Here is a 22,008-nt window from a genome sequence, read left to right on the forward strand (position 1 = left end):
CACCCGCAATCCACTGCTGATGATGTCACATATTAGATCATTCATGACATGGTCAGTGACATCACTGATGACATGTCAAATGATGCTCTCCATGCAGAAAAGCAATGCCGGCTCCCACAGGATGCGGGGAGCCGGCTGTGACCGTGGGGGGCTTGGGGACCCCCACGGTCCCCAACGGAGAGGGCAGGCCCCGGGGGATGGGGTCCCTGGGGCCATAAGTTGCATACTGGGGGTCCCTGGGGGCCAACTAGCGCACCAGGAGCCTCCAGTATGCGCCAGGGGGCTGCGTTGCAGAGAGGTGTAAAAAGGGGCGTGGCCTTGGAACACCTCTATGCAACGCAGCACCCTGGCGCATACTTGAGGTTCCTGGTGCGCTAGTTGGCCCCCAAGGACCCCCAGTATGCAAGGGGAATTAGTTCCGCCTCTGCAAATGCGCCAGGGGGCTGCGTTGCAGAGAGGTGTAAAAAGGGGCATGGCCTCATTACAGCTCTCTGCAACGCAGCCCCCGGGCACATACTGGAGGTTCCTGGTGGGCTAGTTGGCCCCCAGGGACCCCCAGTATACAAGAGGAATTAGTTCCTCCTCTGTAAACACGCCAAGGGGCTACTTTGCAGAGAGGTGTAAAAAGGGTTGTGGCCTTATTGCACCTCTCTGCAACGCAGCCCCCTGGTGCATACTGGAGGTTCCTGGTGGGCTAGTTGGCCCCCAGGGACCCCCATTATGCAAGGGGAATTAGTTCCCCCTCTGCAAACGCACCAGGGGGCTGCGTTGCAGAGAGGTGTAAAAAGGGGCGTGGCCTCATTATACCTCTCTGCAACGCAGCACCTTGGCGCATACTGGAGGTTCCTGGTGGGCTAGTTGGCTCCCAGGGACCCCCAGTATGCAAGGGGAATTAGTTCTGCCTCTGCAAACATGCCCGGGGGTTGTTGCAGAGAGGTGTAATGAGGTCATGCCCCTTTTTACACGTCTCTGCAAAGCAGCCCCCTGGCACATACTGGAGGTTCCTGGTAGGCTAGTTGGCCCCTAGGGACCCACAGTATGCAAGGGGAGTTAATCCCCCAACTTAGAACACGCTACGGGGCATGTTTGCTCAGTTGTGAAGGTAGGGGCGAGGTTTGAGGTGATATGAGTGCAAACATGCCCCCGGCACGTTTTAAGTTGGAGAATTATTTCCTCTTCAATCTAGAGGTCCCCTAGGGGCCAACTAGTCCAACAGGTACCTCCAGTAAGCGCCACGGAGCTGCGTTGCAGAGTGTTGTAAAAAAGGGGGTGTGCCCTCTGAACACCTCAGTGCACTTAACTACAACACCAACACCGCCTCCAGCTTCCATATTTTCTCGTCAGAAGGGCCGGCAGGGACCTCTATCCAGCTCGACCTCCATTACCTCAAGTAGTGGTGCTGTAAGTGAACATCAGAAACAAATTCAGCCACGCCCATCCTCCACTTCATCTGGCATTGAAAGTCAAAGTAGCGCCTCCACCACCAGCAGACATCTCCAGTCCCCAGTTTGGGACTTCTTTACTGTTAGCAAAAAGGCAGAAAACATGGTCGTTTGTTCGATTTGTAAAGCATGCGTTAGTCGGGGTAAGCTTGGTACCAACTATGGTACCGGAGGCCAGAGAGGTCATCTCAAGCAACACCACACTATCATTTGGGAAGCACACATGAGGAAGATCGAGGAAGCCAAAACAAAAACAAATCCAAATGTATCCCTTGAAATTGCATCTGATGATGATGACGAGAGGCTGATCGTGCAGGGGGGAAGTGAAGAAGCAACAGACATTTTTTCTGGTACACCCAGTACCCCTGGCAGCAGCACTACAGTGGTAGCGCCCACACCCTCTACCCCTGCAACATCTATGAGGCACACTAAGAGTCTGGGACCGACACCAATGCAAAAAACTAAATCAAGGAGTCTAACTGGTTTGAAGTTTTCATCATCATCATCATCGTCACGTAAAACGGTCCAGCGCACCATTAGCAGCATGTTTTGGTTGGATGCGCCATTTGAACGCAACCACCCAACGGTGCGTCTGTATAACGCAAAGCTGGCTAAAATGCTAGCGCTGGACCTTCTCCCTTTCTCTTTCATGGAAGGGGTTTGGTTTTCGTGAATTGGTGGCAACAGTCTGCCCTAAATGGAAGGTTCCTAGCCGGTCCTATTTTGCAAGGGTTGCTGTTCCAGCACTACATCAAGATGTGCTGGAGGTGATTGGCACAGCTATTCTGAAGAGTGCTGTTCACACTATCCACATGACAACAGACATGTGGACCAGTTGCCAAGCCCTTGATTACATGTGCATCACTGCACACTGGGTCTCTTTTGCAGGGGTCGAAAAACAGTTAAAACACAAAGATGTTGACACGGAGGAAGTTTTTCAAGCTACTCGCAAACATGCAACAGTAGGCATGTTTGCCATGGAGAAATCTCACACTGCACCTAACCTTTTGGAGGAGTTTAACAGGAAGGTCAATGAATGGCTGCATCCAAAAAACCGCACAGTTGGTTATGTTTCCACTGATAATGGCAGTAATATAGTTAAGGCCATGGACAACGGTGGCTATTTCAGAGTGCCGTGTTTGGCGCACAGTATTAACATCGTGGTGCAAGCCTTCTTGAAAACAGAAGAGCCAGTCGTCAAATTACTGACCATCTGCCGAAAAATCAGCACACATTTCAACCATTCTTTTAAGGCCCGGAAGCAGCTGAGGATCCTTCAATATGAACGTAAACTGCCAGTCAAAGGACTAATCCAGGACGTGGCAACACGTTGGAACTCAACCTTTTACATGCTTCAGCGTCTGTCTGAGCAGTGGGAGGTAATACATGAGTTTGTCTTTAATCTCGGTTCTACTCACAAAGACATGATGCTAGAGTTGGAGGAATGGAAGCTAATTGCAAGCCTGACAGACATGCTTCGTCCTTTTGAGCTCTTCATGCGTGAAGTCAGCAGGGAGGACTGTTCTTTGAGCAAAGCTATCCCATTGTTGCGCATGCTAGACACCAACCGAAGGAGGTGTCTTCAACGTTCCGAGATGATGGTGAAAAGCGAGAAGCATATGGTTTGGCGGAGAAGTTATTATGGTGCTTACTTGACAATGAAAGGCTTAAAAAGATACATACAGAACAACATTACATTTGTGCCACTATTATTGATCCACGGTACAAAAAGGCACTGCCCACCAATACTTTCATTCCTTTTTCTGAAGCAGATGTTTCAAAGTACAAACATTGGCTAGCTGTTTCAGCCACTCGGTTCGAAAAAGACCGGCAGAACCTTCAAGGAGGCAGCACAAGTACAACTGAATCAGCAGGCCATCCGGCGTCAAGTTCCACTTCTCAATCAGTGGCCGAAGGGAGTCACTTTCCCTCACAGCCGTTAACGACACCAGCAACCATATCATCATCCTCACCTGCACCAGGCCGCAAACAAATATTGTCGGAAGGGGATTGGCTAACTCAGCAAGGGTTAGCTCGGTCCACTGATGAAAAGGTCGCAGATGGTACGCAAAGTGGATCAACCCTGGAGAACCTTGAGTCGGTGGTGCAGGCCTATCTGGATGACCCAATAGAGGTCTGTCATAATGAGAACCCATTGGGATATTGGTATACGAAAAGCTCTGTATGGCGACTGATCACCAACCTGGCTCTAAATTATTTGTCTTGCCCACTTGCAAGCGTGTCTTCTGAACGTGTTTTCAATGATGCTGGTGCCATTGTTACTTCAAAAAGGACCCGCCTTTTGCCCAAAAATGTGGAGAGGTTAACAATAATCAAGATGAATCAGCAATTCATACCACCCGATTACAAAATATGTGAATGCACGCAGGAAGAAGAGGACACCGACTTAGGTGACGACGATTGAAGTTCTTCTCGGTCACCAGACCTACTCCCATCTCAATTCATAGACTTGGAGGACGACCTCTGCTTCCCTGACACCGAGGACTGAAAATTACTTCCTTTTTTTCCGTACTTATTCACTTTTATTCCTGTGTGTCTTTCTTTGTTTTGCTACTTTTACCACAACAAAACTCTAATCACCTAATCACAATAAGTCCATCATCAGCACTGTCTTCATCTTATTTTCCTTATTGATTTGAAGGTGCCGCAGTCCGCATTCAGATGTTCACAAGTTCACAACTCAATCATGCTCCTCTATCCTCCTCCTCCAGACTCCCCCTATCCATTTCCCTCAAGGCAGATGGATGGATTATGGAGAAAAACCAAACTTTGTCTTTGTAGACGAGTCCCCTCAAGTGGGACTGAAATAACTGACTGACTACATGCTTGCTGATTGTTGACAGACCTACTTCTGAAATTTACAGGAAAGGCTGCCCTGTGGCCCTCACTTTCCGAAGAAGATGCGGACATAAAGTAGAACAGGTAATGAATAATGAGAAGATGGCATGCAGGGGACAGCAATGGCTGTCTGTCTCTGTTGAAACCAATTGCTGTTTGTTTTTTGTGAACAGCGCAATTTGCCATGTTTTCAATATACCAGTAATGCAGGTTTTTGGGGGTTTATTTGGGGGTGTTCTAGATTTGCGGTGCTGGGTCGGGGGGTCTGGGAGCCCTGCTGGCACAGTCTAATGTTGATTGCATTTGTTTTTCAGGAAATCCATGGTGGAAAAGGGGAGTTAGGGCCTAGATGCACAGCGCATTTGGACTGAATTCCAGTTTGGCCTGAAATTTGCTAAGTCTCACTTTTTAAGGTTTTGCTTTTTGGCTGTTTGGGGGTCTTCTACTTGTTTCCACCTGGGTTGACGGGTCTGGGGTCATTGCTGGGAAGGTCTAATACCGGATAAAAGTGTTTTGGAGAAAATCGGAGGTGATACTTTTTTTTCCATTTTCAGGCATTTTGCTCACTTTTGTGTTTTTGGGGGCCTGTTTGGGGGGTTCCTGGTGTTTGGTGGTGGGTTTTGGGGTCTTGGAGCAACGCTGGGTATAGATACTTTTGATTGCAAGCGGTTTGAAGCAAATCCATGGTGGCAAAGGGGAGTTAGGGCCTAGCTGCAGAGCGCGCGTGGAGTGATTTTGGAAATTTGCCTGAAAATTTCGAATTCCCTATTTTTGTATATTTGCTTTTTGGCTGTTTGGGGGTCTTCTACTTTTTTCCGCCTGGGTTGACGGGCCTGGGGGCATTGCTGGGAAGGTCTAATACCGGATAAAAGTGTTTTGGAGAAAATCGGAGGTGAAAAAGTTTTTGCGTTTTTGCTCACTTGCTTGTCTTTGGGGTGCTGTTTGGGGGGGTTCCTGGTGTTTGGGGGTGGGTTTTGGGGTCTGGGAGCACTGCAGGCACAGTCTAATTTTGATTGCATTTGTTTTTCAGGAAATCCATAGTGGAAAACGGGAGTTATGGCCTAGCTGCGCAGTGCGTTTTGACAGAATTGAAAGAAGGCCGATTCCAAGTATGAGATTTTCCATTTTTGCTTTTTGCCTGTTTGGGGGTGTTCTGATTTTTTGCTGGTGGGTTGGCGGGTCTTGGGGCACTGCTGGGAAGGTCTAATACCGGATAAAAGTGGTTTGGAGAAAATCCATGCTGAAAAGCGTTTTGGCACTTTTTTTAACTTAGGGCTCGTTATGGTTAGCAGCAGTATTGCATGTGTTTGAGAGTGTTCTAGATTTTTGCAACTGGGTTCTGGGGTCTTAGAGAACTCATGGAAATGTGTAATTTTGGTTGCAAGTAGTTTGAAGAAAATCCATGGTGGGAAAGGGGGGATTTGGCCTAGTTAAGAAAGCGTTTGCCACTATTCTTAACTTAGGGCTTGTTAGGGTTAGCAGTATTGTATTGCATGTGTGTGGGCGGGGGTACTAGATTTTTACGACTGGGTGGGGTCTTGGAACACTTGTTGGATTGTCTAATTTTGATTGCTAGTGGTTTGAAGAAAATCCATGGTGGAAAAGGGGGGTTTTGGCCATACTTTCTGAGTGCGTTTTGGCACGATTTGAAATTAGGCCTCTGCGAGGTAGCAGCAGTATTCTGCACGTTTTTGGGAGGGTAATGTGGGGTGTTCTAGATTTTGGGGATTGTCATCTCTGAAAGTGAGAGTATAATTTTTGCACTACACAGCGTGCCTTATATATTTTTTCTCCGAGGTGTCTTTAACACTTACTGTTGTGTTTTTCCAACATCAATTACAGGCAGGCTTTTACCCTGTGCCATCGATGTACTACTCAGGCTTACAATTAGCGATCCGCAAATCCGCATCAGGCAGGCAGTGGACAGTCAGTGTGTCTGGTCACCAAGATTGATCGACGGAGCATCCGATGGAATGAAGGAGTACCGCAAATAAGAGGAATGGCTGGATGCATCAACTTCACAAATTCAACGGGACAACTACAAAAAACAGTAAGAGTATCCAAAATTCTCCTTATCTTTTAAATGATATTCTTGTGAACTTGAACTTACTTCTACGAGTGTGACTCTGTGCGTTTTTTTGATCTTTGCTTCAAATTCATCCCTCCAGCTATTTGATACGTCTTTGCTATGTTTAACTCTAATTTAATGTTCTAAGTGTTTATTCTCTGAGGGCAGAGAGGCAAGTGAAATTGCGTAATGACTGCAGCCCTGTACTGCCAACTTGTTCCTTCGTAGTTACTAATAAGTTGCAGTAAGTAGTAGTACTACTTTTCAGTAAGTTAACCATCCTTTTAGTAAACAACTTCAGCCATGCAATAGTGCACTTCCTTTATCTCCCTTTAAAGGTTTATCAATATCTTCAAATCCAAAGATTTGTTTCTCTTCATTTGTTGTTTGACTGTCCATGCTGTGTTTTTTTCCTCTCTACCAAACTTTCCCAAAAACCCCCATTCCCATCCAATTTTCAAACCCTAACCCTCTTCCCCCGGGCTGTGTGGTATTTCATTGAGGTGTGACTGACAACAACAATAAATTCCACACACTTGCTGGGGAGGATAAGGTCAAAGCAACCAGAAGTTCAAGTGCGCCATCGTGAATTGATAATAAGAATATCCACTTCCTACACGACGTGAACAATCTAATGCTTAATGCTTACCTTACGTTGGCACTGCTTAGGCTACAATTTAGGGCACTGTTCTGTACCGTACTATCTATTGTACTGTTTCTAATGCTACGCTCAGGCCACTCAATGTTTAATTTCCTCTTTTTTTCATATGGTGATACTGCAAGTGTGTACCACTACTGCTACCAGCACAACAATGATATTGCATCCATCGATAACAATAACCAACCTTAATCACCATTTGCAATGCAGCCAGCCCTGGGGCTACCCCGATTCTCAAACACGAATCACAGGTAAGATAAGCATTTTGGAGAGGTAGAATAATGGGCTATTACTGGGAGGAGAGCAGAGATTGCCAGTACTACTAGTAAAGTACTAGTAGGGCTACTGAATTCACTGACTCGGTTACTGGCACTTTGGTACATTTCAGGACTAGATGTTTCATTCATGCTGGTAAGTTGGAAGGAACCAAACGTCCAGTAACCACCACCTACCCCCACACAAAATAATATGAATGCGTATACTATGTTTTGGTATGAAAAATAATTATTAAGAAATATATTGAGGTAGTCAAAAAATGAAATAAATTAACCCAACTCACCCCCCTACCTAACCCCAACCAATGTCCAAAAGTCCCCTTTCCCAAACACCCAATTCCCACCCCCCAACAGTCTTTAAAAAAGGGGCAAGGGACAGTCACTTCCTCCGGTGGCGTAGTTTTGCAAGCTGTTGCTTCATGTCCCGCTGCTCTTTGCGGAGGCCCCGGAGCTGGCGCTGATGTTTTTCGGCCAACCGCTCCAGGTAGTCCACTCTTTTGCGTAGTTGGCGCGCACGAACGATCCAGGATCTGGGGGGGGGGGGCGCTGATGTTGTTGCTGCTGTGCGGCGGCAGCAGGAGTCTGTCGGGCCACGGCTCCGTTTGGCTGGAGGCTTCTGGCTGGTGACCCGGGGGCAGTGGAGGAGGATGTAGATGTTGATGTCTCCTCATGCTCCCGAGCCCACAACCGCCGATACTCGACACAAATAGCCTCCAGCTTACGGGCCCTGGCACGGACAGCCATCTCCTTACGGGTGAGCTTTTTGGGAGTAGCATCTATGAAGAAAGAAAGAAAAATACTGTAGCCAATAGTCTTTAACATAAAGTCAAAATAATTCAACGGAAGGTTGACACTCAGTAACATCAGTAGTGCTTTATATATGCCCTCTCTTTATTCTTCAATGCAGACGCCTACTCAGGCCAGGATGGACCAGGTTGGGAGTCCGGACATGTAGGCACGCCCTTATTGCTGCTCTGTCTTTAGAGAACACTGTTTTAAATATAAAATTGTTTACAGTATTTTAGAAAAATTGGAAACGGCTAAGGCTCCGCTGTTAACTGTGTAAAATGATATGTATTTTAACGTTATCTGCTTTGTCCGGGAGAGCTAATTTTTAAATTGATACGTCGCAGTAAACACTGATAAGAAAGGCCAAATTTTATTTTGCTTTTTTTACTCTTTTAATCTGTAAATTGTACCAGCAAGTAGCAAACACAGTATAACATTTTGGCATGTATCTTTCCGCCGTCTTTGTAAGCCTGTGACACTGTGAGTTTCAGGAATTCTACTAGCAGCACTATAGGGTGACTCACTACTACATACATAGTCAGAGAGCACTAAAAAAAGGCCTTCTTTTTCCTTTTTTTCTCTTGTTTTGCAAAAGAAATTACTGGTACGTGAACTTGTGGTAACCGCCATAATGGCAGCTCACTCAGCTTTCACTCAAGAAATACAGACACAGGCCATGATGATGCAGACTCGCAGGACTTTAAGCAGTACATGCAGGTGGGGATAGGAATGTCTTACTTTTTTATAGGGGTGGCACTGCCACTGGCCATACTTCATCCACTCAGCATCTGCTCTACTACATCATACACCTCTGCTATCGACGAGGAGGATAAAGAAGATGACATCCAGGCTTCCAAAGTACGTCTATGATTATTCTTAATGTCTCAAATGTACAAAAATTTCTTTTTGTCAACAACCAACTAACACCCTTTTCATTATATTTTGGAAACCGCCGTCTTCTTTCTTATGTTGAATTGCATTAAACAAAACCATTCTTTACAATCATAAATAAGTATTAAGACTCGCTCATCCTTCGTTTCACCCTTCTTTAACTTTTCGTTCTTCAGATCCCTAAACTACATCTGATATGACTTGGCTTCACAATAAAAATTTGCCAGCTGAATTGAAGTGAAATGGAAGGGGCCATTGGTTACCAGAGAAGTACCGCAGCTAATGCAATTAAAAGTCAAGGTTGACTGTCTTCTCCGTGATAGCCCAAAAAGTAGTTCTAAATTTGTAAATGTTCTTGACAGTACTTATACTAGTGTACTGTGTACTACTGTACAGTACATCATACACTCCTTTACGAGCCTACTCTAAAAAATGTCAATAAGTAAGGAGTATAATAACTTACCACCATCCGCCGCCGCTGAGTCTTCCCCCCAGCTCCTCCTGTTGGCGCCGCCGCATCCAGAGTAGACCCCTCCGCACTGCTGGCCCCGGCACTGGTGGTCATCTTGCCGCATCAGATGTTGTGACGTCTAGGAAAAACATGTCATATTTTCAGATGCCATACACAACCCCCTATTTTGTCTCGTAATGGAAGAAAATGTTACATAACACATTTTTTATTACTGGGATTGAAAAAAAGTAACGGTTTTGGGGAGGGTGTTAATCTTTTATATGCTTATTCCATTAAATGCTACACTTCTTCTTATGACAACTGATGAATGCTTGCTTAACGCGCACCATTTTTCTCATTAGAGAAAGAAGATTCCATTGCCCTTCTGCCAGACGATTCACCAACTACTATTGTGTGGCTCACTGATTAGAGCGGCAGACCCTGATGCAGAGGTTTCGCCCGGGACCAGGGTTCAATTCCCGATGCGGCAGGGTCCTGAGCCCAAAATGTCCACGGACTCAATAATTCTCGCCTCGGTGCCTACTCTAATCATTGGGTCCCACTCTGCAGCTCTGGGCAATAGTTGCTTAATCTCCACTACGGCGGCCCACCTGCTGCGGGATGCTTGGCTTTCACCCTGGGGATACCCAGTAGGGGTTATCTCACAGGGAAAAGCCAGGACGGGTTCCCAAGGCAAGCGCCTTGATGCCTTCGGGTGATACGTGCGCTATATAAGTCGCAATACATTGAGTCATCACCAGCAGTACTTTAAGTACTTTAAAGAAGGTGGGGGCTCACGCAGAGTTATTCTAATAATTTTCTGTGTCTGTTAACTATTATTACGTTTGAGTCATACTAATTTCATTCATGGGAATGTTGTTTAAACTTTAACATCATCTTCATCCATCAGAATACTACGCTATTAAAAATAAAGAAATAACAAACATTGTGTGGTTTTTGTTCACGAGTGAGTGAGCGGAAAGGTTTGAACTACTGCACTTGGCAGTCATGTTTCAGTGACTCAGATAGGCCGGGACTCGGAGGTGGTCTTCTTCTGTTCTTCTGGGTCGGAAAATCATTGGTCAGACATTCTAGATAGTCGGTCAGGGGAATGGGGGTTCAACTTCTGTTCGGACTGAGGTATGTCGAAAGTCGAACTGCACCTATCATCAACAATGTCCTATTTATCTTGTCCATACTTCTTTGTGTGCATAAAAGTCCCTGAAACACTAGCGGTATGGGATGTGCTCCTCTCAAATCAAAAAGGCAACTGCTACGTTTTACTTGGTGTAAACAACGACATTTTGTTGGAAATTGTCAAAGCACTTACATTAAGAAGACTGGAATAGACAGCAAGGGCAACCCAGAGGACTGCACTCAGTGCCTAGAGCTATTGCTGTATCAGAGTTTTGTTTCACTCCGTTTGCCGATTGGGCAAGCTTAGCTACCTACACAGACCGACTCATAATTGTAAATAGTAGTAGCACAGAGAGTGATAGTAGAGGCAGGATAATAATGTAGAAAGTAGTCTACATTAGAAGTAGATCACAGACTATTTTATAAAACATAGAATTATTAGGAACCAGTTTGTAATGAATAGGAGCTGTAAAAGTTAGGGAAGTATAAGTATTATTATAACAATAGAACAACTTACTGGGGCCAGCAGAAGAGCCTGCAAGGGACTCTCCACCTTCTGCCACCGGAGTCTCTGTCGCCGCCGCCGCCTTGCCCCTGGGAGGTCCTGGTGATCATGAAATAATGAAACACAACATGGATGATTGTTTTTTGGGAAATATTTGATTTCTTTGTACTCAATCTAAAATTATGTCGGGGAAACAAAATAACATCAATTGCATCTGATCTGGTCAACTAGGAGGATAGTAGTACAGTATTGCAGGATTCGCAGACCATCGAATAGGAAAGTTACGTAATTCACTAACTACATCAACAACAAAAAGGTTCTACTACGACTGCCATCACTCAGCAGCACGAGACGTCGCGTGACAGACACAGTCCGTCATCATGATTGCAGACCACTAACAAATGTCCTATAACAAGTAATAAATAATATACTCAACGTAGCAATCCACCACTATCTCTTCAAAGTGGCAGCAGCAGGAGTACAAAGAAAGACTAGACTTGAGTCTACTGTCTCTAGCATTACGCAGTACTGCTCTCAAATGACTAAAAAGTTGCAAACAAGTAAGCATAGTAGCAACGCCAATAACCAGGCGAGCACCTGCAATGACAGAAGCTATTTTAACATTAATTTACCTGCAATGTAATCAGCAGCATTCGTACTCTTCAGGAAAAAAATAGATTAGCAATATAACAGAGCAGAAGGAAAAAAAAGTAGTTATTAAATAGCTACTTACCAAGGCCAGGGATCTCAACACCGACCAGGCCGAGCATGTCATGCTCCCGGTCCAAGATGTCACTCCACTAGTGCGTCACTTGCTGGTAGGTGTGCCGGACCCCAGACTCCTTATACATGCGCCGGCACACCTTCTCCCACAACTGGCGACGCTCCCGGAGGCCGTAACCGGAAGCAATCCGCCCACCTGATGCCACGGTTTAAGGGAGGTGGACTTGCACAAACACCAACAAGGCGGCCACCTCTACCACGTAGAAGATCTCCCTGGCCTGGACTTCCTCCCCCCTCAAACGCCCGCAAGGGAGCCGGGTACGGGGTGCTGGGCCCTTCCCCTTGCCCTTGTCGCCTCCCTTAGCCATGGTCCTGGGCACAAGAAGAAGGAAAGAAGAATTTGTGTGAAAAAATAAGAGAGAGAGCAAAAGAAATAAAGTAGGTAATAAAGTAACAAAAAGATAAAAAAACAAAAAATATAGATGTAGGAAATTGAAGAGAGAGATAATAAGCAAAAAAAGACAAAAAAAGTTCAGAAAAACATAGGATTACGAAGATGTGAGATGGATAGCAAGGTAGCATGCCCAAAACCATAGCAGTGAATGAAAAACATGATGGCCGCGCCCGTAGAGGACCGTGTGGGTAAGTTTGCGCGATATTTTTCCCGCGAGCACGCAAAAACGCCCATGAACACGTATTCGCGTGCCGCATACGAAGCGAGCATGCAACAAGCACCTGGAAACGGAAACACGTCACGCAAACAAGATGGCCACACCCATACACGACCGCATGGGCAACCTCGGGGTCGGTGCGCTGCAAGCAGTCCGCGAATAAGCAGAAAAACGCGCAAACATGCAAAAAAAAAGAAATCAGCAAATTCGCACGAATTTGCACGAATTTGCAGATTGCAAGTTCGATTTCGCATGAATTCGCGCCCCGCGAATCTTGTGAAATGGCAGAAAAACGAATTTTGGAAAACTGAAAGCACTTAGCAGGTGCAAAAGTTCAAGCTAATTTGTAACCATTCCCTGTAGTGCTTCCTGAGGGGCCCCTCCAGAGTTCAGTTGCCTACTTGCAACTATTCTCTGACCCTGCTCTGACCCTCAAGCAGGGTCAGAGAATAGTTACAAGTATGGCACAATGCTCCTGTAAAAAAAATAACTGCAACAGGAAGCACTTACAGCTAAGGAAGCAGGTGCCAGACTTGAAGCACAAATTCAGTGACACATTAACCAGCCCCAAATTAATTCATCTCCTTTGAGGCTGGGCAGGTGTGCTTTCCCCCCATAATCTAAAGTGATGAACAAGAGGGTGGTAGTGGTGAACCAGAGGGTGGCACTGGTGAACCAGAGGGTGATGCGATGTACCAGAGGATGGCAGTGATGATCCAGAGGATGGCAGTGGTGAACCAGAGGGTGGCAGTGGTGAACTAGAGGGTGGCAGTCGTGAACCAGAGGGTGGCAGTGGTGAACCAGAGGGTGACAGTGCTGTACCAGAGAGTGGCAGGGGTGAACCAGAGGTGCTGTGATGAACCAGAGGGTGGCAGTCGTGAACCAGAGGGTGGCAGTGGTGAACCAGAGGGTGACAGTGCTGTACCAGAGGGTGGCAGGGTTGAACCAGAGGTGATGGGATGAACCAGAGGGTGTCAGTCATAAACCAGAGGGTGGCAGTGGTGAACCAGAGGGTGTCAGTGCTGTACCATAGGGTGGCAGGGTGGACCAGAGGGTGCTGTGATGAACCAGAGGGTGGCAGTGCTGTACCAGAGGGTGGCAGGGTGAACCAGAGGGTGCTGTGATCAACCAGAGGGTGGTAGTGGTGAACCAGGGGGAGGCAGGGGTGAACCAGAGGGTGGCAGTGCTGTACCAGAGGGTGGCAGGGTGAACCAGGGGGTGCTGTGATCAACCAGAGGGTGGTAGTGGTGAACCAGGGGGAGGCAGGGGTGAACCAGAGGGTGGCAGTGGTGAACCAGAGGGTGGCAGTGGTGAACCAGAGGGTGCTGTGATAAAACAAGGGGGTGGCAGTGGTGAACCAGAGGGGGGCAGTGGGGAACCAGAGGGTGGCAGTGGTGAACCAGAGGGTGGCAGTGATGAACCAGAGGGGGACAGTGATGATCCAGAGGGTGGCAGTGGTGAACCAGAGGGTGCTGTGATGAACCAGAGGGTGGCAGTGGTGAGTGCTGAACCAGAGGGTGGCAGCAGGGGTGAACCAGAGGGCGCTGTGATGAACCAGAGGGTGGCAGTGGTGAGTGCTGAACCTGAGGGTGGCAGTGGTGAACCAGAGGGTGGCAGTGATGAACCAGAGGGTGGCACTGGTGAACCAGAGGGTGCGTGATGATCCAGAGGGTGGCAGTAATGAACCAGAGGGTGGCAGTGATGATCCTGAGGGTGGCAGTGGCGAGCCAGAGGGTGGCAATAATGAACCAGAGGGTGGCAGTGGTGAACCAGAGGGTGCTGTGCCCATACACGACTGCATGGGTAACTTCGTCATGCAAGCGGCCCGCGAACACGCATAAAGCCCCGCGAACAAAAAAACAAAAATTCGCAATTTGGCACGCATTCGCGAATTAGGCGGATCGTGAATTCGTATTCGCACGATTTCGATTTCGCGGACCGCGATTTCGCTGATACTTATTCAGGACCTCCTTATTGTGGGTAAATCGCCTCAGCTGGTACCTTGAGTTGAATGTGTGCCTCCGAATTATGTGCCATGTCGAAGGGGGGGTCGCACTGGATCACCTACCCTCTACGCCCATGCCATGGGAATGCTAAAGGACCACCTTCCATACTATGAGAAAACACGTATTCTGTGGGCAGCCAGGGGTGCGTATTTGGCAGCATGGGAGAGGGGTGGTGGCATGCCACCCTGCTCCCACACCACCAAAGTCAGAATTGGGCCCTAAGTATGCCTTAGCCACATCTAATGAAGTACACATTATTTAATTCTGATGATGGAATACTGCTCGCCTTGGAAAAAATATTATTTTGAGGAATGAAGCCTAGTATAGACCATGTAGTTACAAACATGAATCTCTTGTACATGTTTTGTGTCTATGTCAGAATTACTGACCGATAGATAGCAGGTTTTACCTGTTCAACTTGTATGGTTTTAGAAGCTGTGAACATACTGTAATCATATGCCTTAAAAGAGATGACTTTTTATTAATTAGTTGCATATCTGAATATGATTTCTTATGCTATATCATCCCTTTAAACAACTTGATCTAAAATCCTGCAAATTCCTAATGAATTTTAAAGTTGTTTTTATGCTACCTGAAGTACCTGACATCCTTGGCTTGGTATTCCCCCAAACGTTTTGCCTTCAACTCCTTAGTTTGCCAATATAATTTTTATTGGCATCAAAATGTTTTGCACTTCACTCCTGTCAAACCCTGCTAAAGTGATTGTGCTCTCTTCTAAAACATTGTAAAATTGAGGGGACTTTGCCTGAACTGGGACCAAAGAAGGTGGAACTCACCTGTGATCCCAAGCCAGGACTCCTAGAAATGCCTGGTATCACTCTACGGCTGGATTACTTGAAGTTCACTTGATTTATGGTGCCTAAAAAGAGGGAGCGGCCCCACTAGTCCTCGAGACAGGGTTCCTTAAACCAACAATGGAGGAATCAACAATCAAACCAGGCACACTCCACTATCTCATCAATCGAAAATTACTCAATCAGTCTTAAAAGGACCCAACAGTCAACTAAATAAAATCTGTTTAATAAAACATAAAGATGAAAAAACAATTGTACAATTAATAAAATTCATATAGTTAAAACACTCCAAGTAATGTCCTAAAAATATTTAACATACATATTGTTCGAGCATCACAAACGAGAGAGATACAACATTGAAGATATGCATATTTGTCATTAAAAACGTATTCAATTGAAGGAATCAGTAAGAGAAAGTGCCAAAATATCACAGATTATTCTTTTAAGACTGACAGTAAGTCATTTTTGAATGATGAGATAGCGGAGTGTGACTGGTTTAATTGTTGATTTCTCCAAGAGATCCTTCTCTATTGATAAATTGCTTTGCTGGTGCTCCAGATCCTCTCAAGTCGTTTGTAGTTGCACTTGGTAGATTTAAATTCCAGGGTGAAAGAACTTGAGTGTTTGGAGGGTCTGGCTGTTTTGAGGGTTTGAGGGTTGTGACTTTGTTGGTGCATTTGCCTCAAGGCTGAAAGTCACGGGGGGGACAACATGCTGAGGACATTTGTCCAGAGGTCTTTGGTTACTTTGCTCCTGTTCCTGTGGGGGTTACTGGATGGGTTGGTGTGGAAGTTGGTGGTGGATGTGATGCAGAAGTGGATGATTGAGGGGTCAGACCGGGTGATTTTTGAGGCATGACTGTAGCTGACTCCCCCCCAGCATGTTTCTGATGATTTGTGAGACAAGTTGAGGGAGGCCAAGGATGTCCATGTTCTCGAAGAGGTTGGATGTGTTGGCCTCGGTGTCGGTGGGGTCATCCAGGCTAGGAGCAGGCAGGGCAGTGTCATGGGGGGACGTGGGTGAGAACCCATCTGACTGTGGTTTTGCCATCGGTGTTTATTTGAAGGTTGAGGTGTTCCATGATGGGGGTGGTGCTGTCAGTGGTGGCAGTGCAACTGAGGGATTCTTTGTGGATGATTGCTATTTCACCTCCTTGTTTGTTAATGCAGTTTCTGTGAATTATATTCTATCTGTTTGGTTTGGCAATGGTGATGTCGGTTGGTGATGACAGGTTGAGTCATGCTGTGTGAGGAAGATGACATCCAGTGTGAGGATGTGATGGTGTCCCAAATCTTCATTCCATGTTTAAAGAGCTATTGGGTGTTGATCAGCAGGCAGTGGCCTTCTGACGTGGTGTCGGTGGGAGGGGATTTGGGAGTCAGGGACTCAATGGTGCAATGGAAGAGATAATGTCGGCTGGAGGAAGGACTTGCTGTTGATCGTGGAAAGGCGTAATTGCAGTTTTTATTATATGATCTGGAGTTGAGGGCTAGAAGCTCAGGGCTGGAGTAGCTGTGGGTTGTCAGGGGCCAGGGGACCTGGTGCTGAGTGAGGTCCAGGTATGGACCAGTGTAGAACACCTTTGGTGGACCAGTGGCACACCAGCTGCTTGAATCAGCTGTGTGACTGCGTGACTTCCTCCATTAAGTAAGTTCCCAGGTGGTGGGAGGGGCGCTGGGTGAGGACATTGGGAGGCAGGAAGTGGGAGGGTTAGGGTATGATAGAGACAATGGTTGGCAACCAGCAAAGAGCAGGAAAAAAGATAAATTCGAAGCCTAAGAAACAACAAGTTAGAGAGTGAAATAATCTGAACAGGGAAGATGTTGAGTAGAAGTAAATTTGAGCAGATAAATAATGATGAGAGTAAAAACAGATGGAGTAGAGCAGTGGTTTAGTGGGAGGAAGAAGCAATTAAGTGGGAGGAAACAGCGGTTAAGTGGGAGGAATAAACAAGGAAAACCGATTATGGGAGGAAAGAGAGAAAGCAAACATAAGGAGATGATGGGCGAAGCACTGTAACTTTTCAAACACTCACCCCCAGTCACAGATCTCGTTGAATCTATCAACTTTCTTTAACTCACTTTGCCATCCCAGTTCGGACCGAACTGCCAAGACAGGTCTTCCCTGGGCCGGACACAAGCATGCTGGGACTCGTTTCGGAGTAAAGACTATCATCGGTCAGGATAGCTTGAATCCAGTGGGAAAGTGGGCAAGGGACCCAAGTCTTAGCAAACCCTGCCAAATTAGGGCAAACAAAGTAAACACAAGGAGATAATGGACAGAGTGCTGAAACTTTTCAGACACTCACCCCCAGTCACAGATCTGGGTTGAATCCCTCATTGCTCTTTAACTCACTTCGCCACCCCAGTTCAGACCCAGCTATATGCAAATCAGTCTTGACCCGGTACCTCAGAGAAAACAGCAGTTAAGAAGGAGGCAAAAGCGAGGAGACACAGGATTATGGTAGGAAATAGATGGAGTAAAGCAGCAGTTAGGTGAGAGGAGGAAGCGGTGAAGTGGGATGAAAACAGTGAGGAAAAACCTACTGTGACCATCAACCAATGTGAATCTCCAACAAAGAACACCTCTTTGCACTACAGTAACTACAGTCTGCAACGCATAACCTGTTCCTTGCACCAGCAGTCTCCTCTATGCAGTTCCCACCAACGTGAACTGATCTCTTCGGGCGGACATTAAGAAGGTAACTCTTGGGATCAACCTGCATCTGTCCCAAGCTCCATCACAGTTGACCTGAACTTGTTGTACTTTATTGCTATTTGTGTGATGCATAAATACTTTACCCATTTGCACAGGTTAATTGAGGGACTTTTGTGGTTCACCCTGACAAGGACAGTGTTTATTTTCTGAGTAGGGGTTCCACTCCTCTCAACTAATAACCCTATTTCTTACATTACCTTTAAAAACTGTTTGTAAATTTGTAGCCAATGCCATGGTATTAATTGTTATTTTAGCTGTGTTAGAGTGCATCACGCCATTTGTTTTGCGTAACTGTACAACATTTATTTATTCCACTTTTATTTAGTCTGAATTTTATTAACCAATGCCATACATTTTTGTACTGAAATTAGGTCATAAAAAAGTGAAATATACCAATTTAATTAGCAAAATAGTTAAAATATTTAGGAAGAAATACCTGCAGTGGGTGGTCTGTAGAAGCAACCCAATGTCCAACGGTCACAAACACCAGCCTTTTAGGTCCATAAAAACTGAAACAAACACAACAACATTTCCCTAGTGTATTTAATTGCTGAGGTGGTAGAAAATGGACGATTCAGTTCTGCAACACCCTGGAATCCCAGTACCCCTCTTTCAGGTGGGACTACCACCATTAACTTTACCATCCGATTGGGATCCAAATTCCCTATCTGCAGAACCCACCTAGGTGGGGAATTACCCGAGCATGCCCAGAGAAACATCCTCAATTGCCATTAAAGTGCTGCATTGACTGTGGTCTTCGAGATGAATATACCTTCCACCAATTTGTTCTATTCTTGGGAATATTTCCTCTGTATTGTTTCTATTTATTTCAAGGTTGCAAATATTTCATTCTGTGACAGAAAATAGTTGAATGAGAGACGTCATGTTCATACACATCAATGTGACAAATTTGTCATTGAGTTTTTTTGGCATATTGTCAATAAAACAGGCTGTGGTCGTGGAGGATACTGGTTAACCGCACTTGCACTATTTCACTTAATAGATGGTGCAATCACTTGCTTTTGTGTAGCGCCTTCCAGTTCAACGCTATTATGAGTCAACCTTCTGACGTTGACTTTTGGAGCCCAAGATTATTTGTAGGGCTATTCATCATGCAGATGTTCTGCAATAATATATCAGAAGAGCACAATTGTTACACTGCACATTTCTTTCTGTATTCATCAAGGCGGGTTTTCGCATTTAACAAGAATATTTATGGGCAAGAAACATATTCCTTGTATTAAAGCATGATATGTGGGATCGGTTTTAGGCTTGATCACAGAAACCAGAATGAGGAGGAATTGAACATGTAATTGCCCTCAGAGGCAATGTTGACAGTCTGGCAGTGGGAACATTTGCAATGATTGCACCTGCCAGTTCAAAAGCACCTAACAGCATTTTAGACTGAGTGGAAAGTGATGCTACAAGAAGAAAGTCGAACTACAATCCCTGTTCTTTTCCATATCCAATGACAGCACTCCAAATCTTATTCAGCACAGGATCACTGAGAGTGAGATGCCCACACTTTTCCCACTACTGGTGATCTCCTGTCAATTCAATTCAATAATACTTTATTCGGTTATAGAAAAATATAACCATAAAAGCATATATATATAGATAATCAGACATTAAAAAAATTAAATACATCTATTAAAAATACATGATGACAGAAATAGAGAAGGGAACATCATACACCCAGATCACATTATAATTGATTTTCTTATTCTAAAAACATTTTTTAAAAAGACCATAATTAAGAATACCACAAAGATTGTCTCCAATTGCTGAAGTACCACAAATGCAGGACGACAGAGCTTCAATCCGGATTCTTTTAAAAGAGTGACAATCCATTTTTTCCCTGGGGTATATAACATTTACAGAAAAATAAAACATGTATAGTGGATAGCTCAGAGATGTCATCCCAGGGACATTTACATAGATTTTTTGTCCAATTGTTAGTTACCGGGAAATTTAAAAATCTCTAAAGGGAACCCAAACGAAATCGCGTTAGCAGGAATCGTTCATAGTCTTTTATTTGGAGGCGTGAATATGGCTGAAGGCAGAAAGTTGTTAGGGTGAGATTGTGTGCCTGAACCGTGATGTTATTTATTTCGGCACACTGTCTCCGTTCTGCTAGATAGTTCAAACAGATGGTCTTTAAGGGTTTTCTGCTCATTTCAGCCATAGTGAGTGGTTCATCATAACATTCAGGAAGTGCTACAGTATACAAAAATGTTTTTACATAGTACAACCATCCAATCCTTTTTACCCCATCCAATACCTTACTATCATTTAAGATTCCCCTGTTAAAATGTGTCTCCTCAGTAATCCATATCCTGTGCCATAATAGGACTGGTTGGATCTTTATAGTATCTTCTATATAGGTCAGTCCTAGTTCAGTATGGCACACAAAAGAGGAGGTTCTTTTGGGGACCATCAACACGAATTTTAAAAACATATTTTCTGCTACCTGGATTGAACCTACTTCTGCATATCCCCATATGCCCGCTCCATATGTGGCTATGCTGACACATTTTGCCTTGTAAATTTCTAAGAGTTCCACAGCAGGGCATCTACCAAGTCTCCTACTAAAATTAGAGAGCGTGGATAAAGTTTTAATATAGAGAAACCTCCTTGATTTAACGGCCTGCGCCCATGACCCTGTGGCATCAAACAATATACCCAAGTAAGAAAATGTTGTTGTTAAATATATCCGTTTGTGATCAATAAAAATAGATTTTTTCTTGTAACATTCTGGTCCACAGTTCATTATGAATGTTTTTTGCGGGATTTATAATAAGACCTCTCTCTGACATACAATTTGCTAAGCTGGTAACCACCCTTTGTAGCCCCAGCGGAGTGCGCGCCATTAAAACCGCGTCATCCGCGTATAGTAAGGCGGGGATGGGCCGCTTACCAGCCTCAGGGAGGTCCTTACATTCTTGAACAAGTACTTTTTCAACATTATTAATGAATAAAGTAAAAAGGAAGGGTGCGAGAACCACCCTTGCCTGACACCTCAGTTCACATCAAAGTAACTCATACATTCACCCCCTCTCCCATATCGAACCCGTGCCCTAGCCCCTAAGTGAAACTCCCTAATCAAAGAAATCAAAAAGGGTATCTATTCCCATTTTCTCTAGTGTAGACCACAACTTATTGTGGTCTACACAATCGAAGGCCGAAGTTAAATCGACGAAGGCCAGATATAGGGGTCCCTTTTTGGCCTTAATGTATGTATTTCATAAAATGTTTAAATTTAAGCTCTGCTCTACTGCTCTATGGTACCTAGCTTTTTTCTAAAACCAAATTGTAGATCACTAATAACTGTCCCTGCTTCAGCCCAATCTTGCAGCCTATTCAATAAAACACAACCTAATATGTTTACTGTTGAATCTAATAGAGATATAGGCCGGTAACAGGCCGGGTTATTTCTATCACCTTTTTTATAAATAGGTACAAGAATAGACTCATACCACGTGGTGATATAACCACATGCGACTGAGGCGTTAAATACTTGAGTAAGTAAAGGCCCCCATAGGGCAATATTTGCTTTAAAAACATCAACCGGGACCCCGTCCGGCCCAGCGGCCTCCCACCCGAGCTCGAGGCAATTGCTGAATTAACCTCCTCAAGTTTAAAAAATGGTACATTCCCTAATTCCACTAAAGACCAGCCATGATCCTCCCTTGAATCTTGGCTTCAATAAATCATGCACACCCTCATTACATATTATCTCTAATGGATGTGTGACTGTTTTATCGTATAGAGATGAAAAATGCTCAACCCATCTATTCTCAGGGATTGCTAGCTCAATTGTTGAAGCAGTCTTATTGTTAAGAAATGGGGCATTAACTGCCTTCCAAAATGCACAAGGATTTTTAGCAATTGATGCATCATGAAGTGATGTCCAGGCCTCTACTTTCAAATTTTCCTTTCTCTCCTTAAGGGGCGGTTTATACTCTCTCCGTGCCGAGCATATTTTCTCTCTATCTTTAAC

The sequence above is a fragment of the Lissotriton helveticus genome, chromosome 2_1 (assembly GCF_964261635.1).
Source record: "Lissotriton helveticus chromosome 2_1, aLisHel1.1, whole genome shotgun sequence".
Lineage (NCBI taxonomy): Eukaryota > Metazoa > Chordata > Amphibia > Caudata > Salamandridae > Lissotriton > Lissotriton helveticus.